The sequence below is a fragment of the Chenopodium quinoa genome, unplaced genomic scaffold (genome assembly GCF_001683475.1).
Source record: "Chenopodium quinoa cultivar QQ74 unplaced genomic scaffold, ASM168347v1, whole genome shotgun sequence".
In the NCBI taxonomy this organism is placed as follows: domain Eukaryota; kingdom Viridiplantae; phylum Streptophyta; class Magnoliopsida; order Caryophyllales; family Amaranthaceae; genus Chenopodium; species Chenopodium quinoa.
In genome coordinates this window covers 507,616-516,593 of record NW_018742770.1, presented here as the reverse complement: position 1 = coordinate 516,593, position 8,978 = coordinate 507,616, and positions in this window count along the sequence as shown.

Here is an 8,978-nt window from a genome sequence, read left to right as displayed (position 1 = left end):
AGTGACGAAACTTATTGTGCATGGTCGAAAGACTGCAAATTAGTTTCACAACTCATGGCTAATTCCATCCCGGAAGAATGGAAAGAAAAACTTCCATTCTCTTTCCCGGATTTGTTCCTTGGAGGACTAAGGGATGTTGTCGGTGTGATATTCTCTAAGAGTTTCAACGACAACAATTATGGACTCTTGTTTGAAGTGACTAGGTCACTTACGGACATGAATGTAAAGCCATCGGATCAAGGTTGTCTTGCGAAAGAGAGGCACCATCTTTGGTTTACGGTCTGCAACACTAAGTTGAGACCGGGTATGCCCCTCCGACCCCATGTGGCAAGAATGACTAGGCTCTTCAAGCACATGGAACTCCTCGGAATTCCATTAGAAGATGGAATGGCTGGTCATATTTTGCTCACTTCACTCCACCCAGGATATGATGCATTAAAGGCATACATTTCTGATTCAAAGGAGACACATTCCTTAAAGAATGTGGTGGAGCTTCTTCACCGGGCCAACTCATTTGGGGCAACCAAAAGACCATCAAGAAGGAGGGATCTCAAGGTTAAGGCTAAGATGAGATGCTTCCATTGTGGCATGCAAGGCCATTACAAGAGGGAATGCATGCTCGCTAAGGAAGAGGGGATCACTCCGACCATCAAAGGTATCTTCCTTAACACTTGTGGATTAAGCTTATCATAAGGTATTGGATATCAAGTATGACTCACTTAATGTTGCCTTTTCAGGGACCAAGTGAGAAGCTTATCAAGTGTTGGTGCAAGAGCAAGAAAACAACGAAGATGATTTTTCGGTCGTGCTTGCATGCACTATTTTGTCTATGACATGTAATTAAACTATTTCTAGTTTTCATCATGCTTTGAACATACTATGATCCATGGTGTTTGACACCTAGGAATTTCAAATGTAAGACTTTTGACAATAGTTGTTTCAAGTTTGTCTTACAAATTTATGTTCAATTAAATTGCATGTTTTACATAAGACTAGACAAAAGTTGATATCACTAGCTAAGACCATCGAGTCGAATCAAACCTACTTGTGGCATTGTCGTCTTGGCCATATTAACATCAAACGCATCAAGAAACTTCTTCAAGAAGGTGTTCTTGACTCATTCGACTTAGAGTCGTTTGAAAATTGCGAAGGATGCTTATTAGGCAAGATGATAAAACAGTCATTCTCCAAGTTGGGAGAAAGGGCAAGTGACTTATTAGGTCTAATACACACGGATGTATGTCGACCTATGAGCACACCCGCAAGACAAGGTTACCGATATTTCATCACCTTCACCGACGATTATAGTAGATATGGCTATATCTACTTAATGTCGAATAAATCTGAATCCTTTGAAAAGTTCAAATAATTTCTAAAAGAAGTTGAAAATCAACTTTGCAAGAAAATTAAAGCACTTCGATCGGATCAAGGTGGCGAATATTTGAGCCATGAATTCGACGATCACTTGAAAGAATGTGCCATTCTTTCAGAGTTGACACCTACCGGAACTCCTCAATGGAACGGAGTGTCCGAACGGAGGAATCGGACCTTATTAGACATGGTTCGGTCAATGATGGGTCTTAGTGAACTCCCTATCTCGTTCTGGGGACATGCGCTACAAAAAGTAGCACTAACACTGAATAGAGCTCCGTCAAAAGCTGTTGAAAAGACTTCATATGAATTAAGGACAAAGAAACCTCCTAGGTTGTCTTTTCTCAAGATTTGGGGATGCGAAGCATATGTCAAGCGATTAATTTCGGACAAACTTCACCCCAAATCGGATAAGTGATTCTTTGTGGGAAATCCAAAAGAAACCAAAGGGTATTACTTCTACAATAAATCTGAGAACAAAGAGTTTGTTGCTCGTGATGGTGTCTTTTTGGAGAAGGATCACCTTTCCAAAATGACAAGTAGGAGGAAAATCGAACTCAACGAAGTTCGAGAGGACGAGCAACAATGTCAACCTGACAAAACTGACAATCTAGATACTTTGGAAGCATCTAAGAAGATTGGTCAGAGTCAAACAAAAAATGTAAATGCTCAACCAATTACCCTACGTAGGTCGCAACGGCAAAGATCTCAACCAGACAGATACCTCGGTATCAGCTTAACTGATGATCAGGACATCCTAGTTATGGATGGTGATGAGCCGGCGACTTACAAGCAAGCTATGACGAGCCCCAACTCTGCAAAATGGAAAGAGGCCATGAAATCCGGGATGGACTCCATGTCTGAAAATCAAGTCTGGGACTTGGTGAATTTGCCCGAGGGTTATACACCCATTGGTTGCAAATGGATCTTCAAAGTGAAGACAGACAAGGATGGAAATGTATCGATATACAAAGCTAGACTGGTGGCAAAAGACTATAGACAAATCCACGGGATTGACTATGATGAAACTTTTTCACCAGTTGCAATGCTAAAATCCGTCCAGATCATCCTAGCGATTGTTGCATATTACGATTATGAAACATGGAAAATGGATGTCAAAACCGCCTTCCTTAATGGAATTTTGGAAGAAACTGTGTATATGACACAACCAGCAGGTTTTATCGATCTAGGCAACGTTAGAAAGGTTTGCAAGCTGAAGAATTCCATTTATGGACTAAAGCAAGCCAGCAGAAGTTGGAATCTGCGATTTGATGAATCCATTAGCAAGTTTGGTTTTATCAAGAATCTAGATGAATCTTGTGTATACAAGAAGGTCAGTGGGAGTGATATTGCGTTCCTAGTCCTGTATGTCGATGACATACTTCTCATTGGAAACAACACAAAATTACTGGAGTCCGTAAAGGGCTGGTTGGGAAGGTGTTTTTCAATGAAGGACTTAGGAGAGGCACAGTACATATTGGGAAACAAGATCTACAGAGATAGATCTAAAAGGATAATTGGATTAAGCCAGAGTACTTGCATTGATAAGGTACTGGCTCGATTCAACATAAAGAATGCCAAGAGAGGGCATTTACCCATGTCCCATGGCATAACTCTCATCAAGAAACAGTGTCCACAGACACCTGTTGAGCGAGAAAGAATGAATCAGATCCCATATGCTTCGCTAATCGGATCGATCATGTATGCCATGATATGTACAAGGCCGGATGTATCGTATGCCCTGAGTGCAACGAGTCGATACCAATTGAACCGAGGAGAGGCGCATTGGACTGCGTCCAAGAACATCCTTAAGTACTTGAAAAGGAATAAGGATAAATTCCTGGTGTATGGAGGCCACAAAGAACTAGTTGTTGAAGGTTACACCGACGCTAGCTTCCAGACTGACAGAGACGACTTTAAGTCACAATCGGGGTATATATTCTGTCTGAATGGAGGAGCATTTAGCTGGAAGAGTGCCAAGTAGAGCACCACTGCAGACTCTACAACTGAAGCCGAGTACTTGGCTGCTTTGGAAGCTGCCAAGGAAGCTGTTTAAATTCGCAAGTTCATCAATGAACTTGGTGTTGTGCCCTCAATCAAGGGACCAATAGACCTCTATTGTGATAATAATGGAGCTATCGCTCAGGCCAGGGAGCCGAGAGAACACCAGAAGGTCAAACACGTGCAAAGGCGATTTCACATGATAAGGGAATGGAAATCCGAAGGTGAATTCAGAATTTGTAAGATCGGCACGGATGATAATGTATCCGATCCTTTGACTAAACCTTTGCCTCAAGTGAAACACAACAAACACGTTGAGGCAATGGGAATTAAGCATGTTGGAGACTGGCTTTGAAATTTCCTGTACATGTGTTTTAATTAAACAAATGTAAGACACTGTACTAAAACCATTCATTAATGGAGTAATTAATTTTATGCAAAATTATTATTCGCTCCATTACTATTTAATTGTGGTTTAGAATTAAATAATGAGTCCATTCGATTTATGAAAATATTCAAAACAGGGTATCAAGACCATGTCTTGGATAAAGAAATACCTTTAAGTGAACATTGAATATTAAATCGAAAAGTATCCCTAATCGAGGTCATCTAACAGATAGACGATTGATGGCCGCCATAGATTAGTGTGTAGTATGATTTACATCACCGTTTCTTGTGCTGCGAGGACGTGACAGTCATAAATCATTTGCACAGGTATAGTTTAGAACTGTACTGGATAAGACCTAAGAGAGTACTTTAAGAAAGATTAAAATTTTGTCATAAGTACATTTCTCATTATGATTATCAGAACTTATTTCCTCCGACCATGAGTACTGTGAAGTTTTCTTGTTTGAGTACTAGGCTCTTTGATGTTTCCAAACGTCTGCCGTAACTGGGGATCATAACGGGAACACTCGGGAGTCTATGTCCTTTTAGTAAGAAGAACTTACAATACAAGACTGGATTGTCCCCCTACTAACAATAGGGAAAATGTTTTGTTGTTTAAAAGGCCGCTCGATGTGAAAATGCATGGCCATGCTCAGATGGATTTTAGAAATCATCTGCTTATTGACAGTCGAACTCGGAGATCGAGAAACACTTCTGAACGTAATAAGGATGACAAAGAATCTTACCTTATAGTTTACGAAGAAACATTAAGTGACAAAGGAAATGAGCTGTACACAATATGCACACTTGTCCGGAAGGACAAGTGGGAGATTGAAAGGAATGGTGTCCTTCCAACAAGTGTATTATTCCGATAGAGGGTTCAGAATTATTACAGAGCTAATTCTTCAATAAGGTCAAGTGATCGGAATGCCTAGGTTGAGGCCGCTTACGATCAGTAATATCGAGGTACAATTGATATTACAGCTTGATCTTAACTGAACCCTTCGGGTCGAACCCAATCGAATCTCCGATCCGAGACGACGAATTAATCCGAAAGGATTAAATGAGTCGACAGAGTTTTACGAATACAGACGCCGGAAATCGAGCCTAGGGCGTCGAGACCGAACGTCACAAAATCACAATCGACAAGTATGAGCGTAGCCATAGCTAGGCTAGGCTAGCTCAACGCAAGCCTAGGCGCGCCATGTGTGTGCTAGGCGCACCATGGTGTCCTAGGCACCATCGCAGCCTAGGCGCGCCCTAGCAGCCCATCGCAAGCTAGCAACGTGCTAGCATGGGTGTCTGGGTGCGCATGGCAGCCGTCGCAAGCCACACAAGCACCAGGCAGCCCATCGTAGCTAGCAGTGTGCTAGCATGGGTGCCTGGGTGCATATGGCACCTATCGCTAGCAATGGGCGCACCATCGCATGCCCTGGTGCTGCGTGTGTGCGTGCGTGGCATGGCAGAACCATCGCAGGCACCAGGCAAACCATGGAAAGCACTGGGTGCTGCGTGCGTGCGTGCCTGGCGTGGCAGCACCATCGCAAGCACCAAGTGTCAGCATGGTTAGCTGCCTGGAAATGGCGGACCATGTGCGTGGATGCTTGTGTGCTAGCCTTCGCATGGCAGCACCAAGCATCGCACCACATGGGAGAGCCTGGGCGCCAGCGTGATGCTAAGCCTCGCACAAGCAGCCTCACACTACAGGCACATTGATGCGTGTGGGCTGGGAGGCGTGTGTGTGCGCATGGTGCGAGAGACAGTGCGGCCAGCATGCGTTGCTCGCTAGCAGCACGCATACTAGATGTGCTAGCAATGAGGCGCGATGAGTGTGCGTGTGTGTGTGGGGCTGCTGGGGGCCAGTGCTAGCAGCGCCCAGCGCCAGCACAGCCCAGCAGCAGCGTGCACTGGCTGCCTGGCTGGGTGCTGGGCAGCAAGGCACGCTAGCTGGCAGCCCCAGCTGGCACACTAGCTGGCAGCCAGCTAGCACACCTAGACCCGGTTTTGGGCATGGTGTGTGGGGACCAATACATGGCCTTGGGGATCAAGGCAATGGTCCCCCCAAGCCTTGGTCCTCACTTGGCTTTCTCTATATTTGTGCCATGTGTCGATTTGTGATTGAGTTGATTAATTATTTAATTTTGGAATTAAATAATTGCCAATTTTACCAACTCTCCCACATTGATGGGAGATTGGAAATCAAGGGATCATTTCCCTATAAATACCAAGCTTGGTATTGGGATTTGATATAACCTTGAGTGGAATTAAAAAGGCAACTCTAGAAAAGAGTAAACCTTTGATTCGTAAAACTCATAGTTAATTTTGTCCGGGTCTTGACTAACCTTCAAGACTTGGGACGCTCGGGTCGGGTCGAGGGTACGATCTGTCGGAGATCTCGTCTTTTCGGGATATTGAAGTAAGAGCTCTTTAGGAGCGAAGCACGCGTCAAAGGTATAATTCTTGCTCTTAATCTTGTTTGATTAAGTTTATTATGCTTGTTTTATTGCTTTAATTAAGGGCGGGTCTTGGTGGGTTCCTTCCGCGTAGTGTCGGGTCACTACAAAACCCTACACACTCCACTCGGGCTATGATGCACTTAGAGTGCGTATCGCTGCGGGAAAGGAGACACACTCCCTCAAGGAGGTGGTGCAAGTTCTTAGCCAAGCCACCGCCTATGGAATGACCAAAAGGCCTTTGAGAGCTAAAAAGAAGTTCAAGAAGGTCAAGGCAAAGATGAGATGCTTCCATTGTGGCATGCAAGGCCACTACAAGAGAGAATGCATGCTCTTCAAGGAAGAGGGGAACATTCCGACTACCTCAGGTATCTTCCTAAACACTTGTGAATTAATCTTATCATAGGTATTGGATACCAAGTATGACTCACTTTATGTTGCCTTTTCAGGGACCAAGTGAGAAGCTTATCAAGTGTTGGTGCAAAATCAAGAAGACGACGAAGATGGTTTTTTGTCGTGCTTGCATGCACTATTTTGTCTTCGAGATGTAATTAAAACTAATCCTAGTTTCATCATGCCCTTTTGAACAATATTTTGATCTATGGTATTGGACACCTAGTTATTTTGCTTGAAAAATTTTGACAGTAGTTGTTTCAAAATTGTCTTGCAAACATATGTTCAAATTAAATTGCATGCTTTACACAAAGACAATAGGATTGATACCGAATGAGCTAAGACCATCGAGTCAAATCAAACCTACTTGTGGCATTGTCGTTTTGGCCATATTAACATCAAGCGCATCAAGAAACCTCTTCAAGAAGGTGTTCTTGACTCATTCGACTTAGAGTCGTTTGAAAATTGCGAAGGATGCTTATTAGGCAAGATGATAAAACAACCATTCTCCAAGTTGGGAGAAAGGGCAAGTGACTTATTAGGTCTAATACACAAGGATGTATGTGGACCAATGAGTACACCAGCAAGACAAGGTTAGCGATATTTCATCACTTTCACCGACGATTTTAGTAGATATGGCTATATCTACTTAATGTCGAATAAATCTGAATCCTTTGAGAAATTCAAAGAATTTCAGAAAGAAGTTGAAAATCTACTTGGCAATAAAATTAAAGCACTTTGATCGGATCGAGGTGGCGAATATTTGAGCTATGAATTCGACGATCACTTGAAAGAAAATGGCATTCTATCAGAGTTGACACCTCCCGGAACTCCTCAATGTAACGGAGTGTCCGAACGGAGGAATCAAACCTTGTTAGACATGGTTCGATCAATGATGGGTCTTAGTGAACTCCCTATCTCTTTCTGGGGACATGCTCTACAAACTGCAACACTAACACTGAATAGAGCTCCGTCAAAAGCTGTTGAAAAGAATCCATATGAATTATGGACTAAGAAACCTCCTAGGTTGTCTTTTCTCAAGATTTGGGGAAGCGAAGCATATGTAAAGCGATTAATTTCGGACAAACTTCACCCCAAATCGGATAAGTGTTTCTTTGTGGGATATCCAAAAGAAACCAAAGGGTATTACTTCTACAATAAATCCGAGAACAAAGTATTTGTTGCTCGTGATGGTGTCTTTTTGGAGAAGGAACACCTTTCCAAAATGACAAGTGGGAGGAAAATCGAACTCGACGAAGTTCGAGAGGACGAGCAACAATGTCAACCTGACAAAACTGACAATCTAGATGGTTTGGAAGCATCTAAGAAGATTGGTCAAAATCAAACTGATAATGAAAATGCTCAACCGATTACCCTTCGTAGGTCGCAACGGCAAAGATCTCAACCAGACAGATACCTCGGTATCGTCTTAACCGATTATCAGGACATCATAGTCATGGATGGTGATGAGCCAGCGACATACAAGCAAGCTATGACGAGCCCCGACTCTGAAAAATGGCAAAAGGCCATGAGATCCGAGATGGACTCCATGTCTGAAAATCAAGTCTGGGACTTAGTGAATTTGCCCGAGGGTTATACACCCATTGGTTGCAAATGGATCCTCAAAGTGAAGACAGACAAGGATGGAAATGTATCGATATACAAAGCTAGACTGGTGGCAAAAGACTATAGACAAATCCACGGGATTGACTATGATGAAACTTTTTCACCAGTTGCAATGCTAAAATCCGTCCAGATCATCCTAGCGATTGTTGCATATTACGATTATGAAACATGGAAAATGGATGTCAAAACCGCCTTCCTTAATGGAATTTTGGAAGAAACTGTGTATATGACACAACCAGCAGGTTTTATCGATCCAGGCAATGTTAGAAAGGTTTGCAAGCTGAAGAAGTCCATTTATGGACTAAAGCAAGCCAGCAGAAGTTGGAATCTGCGATTTGATGAAGCCATTAGCAAGTTTGGTTTTATCAAGAATCTAGATGAATCTTGTGTATACAAGAAGGTCAGTGGGAGTGATATTGCGTTCCTAGTCCTGTATGTCGATGACATACTTCTCATTGGAAACAGCACAAAATTACTGGAGTCTAAAGGGCTGGTTGGGAAGGTGTTTTTCAATGAAGGACTTAGGAGAGGCACAGTACATATTGGGAAACAAGATCTACAGAGATAGATCTAAAAGGATAATTGGATTAAGCCAGAGTACTTGCATTGATAAGGTACTGGCTTGATTCAACATGGAGAATGCCAAGAGAGGGCATTTACCCATGTCCCATGGCATAACTCTCATCAAGAAACAGTGTCCACAGACACCTGTTGAGCGAGAAAGAATGAATCAGATCCCATATGCTT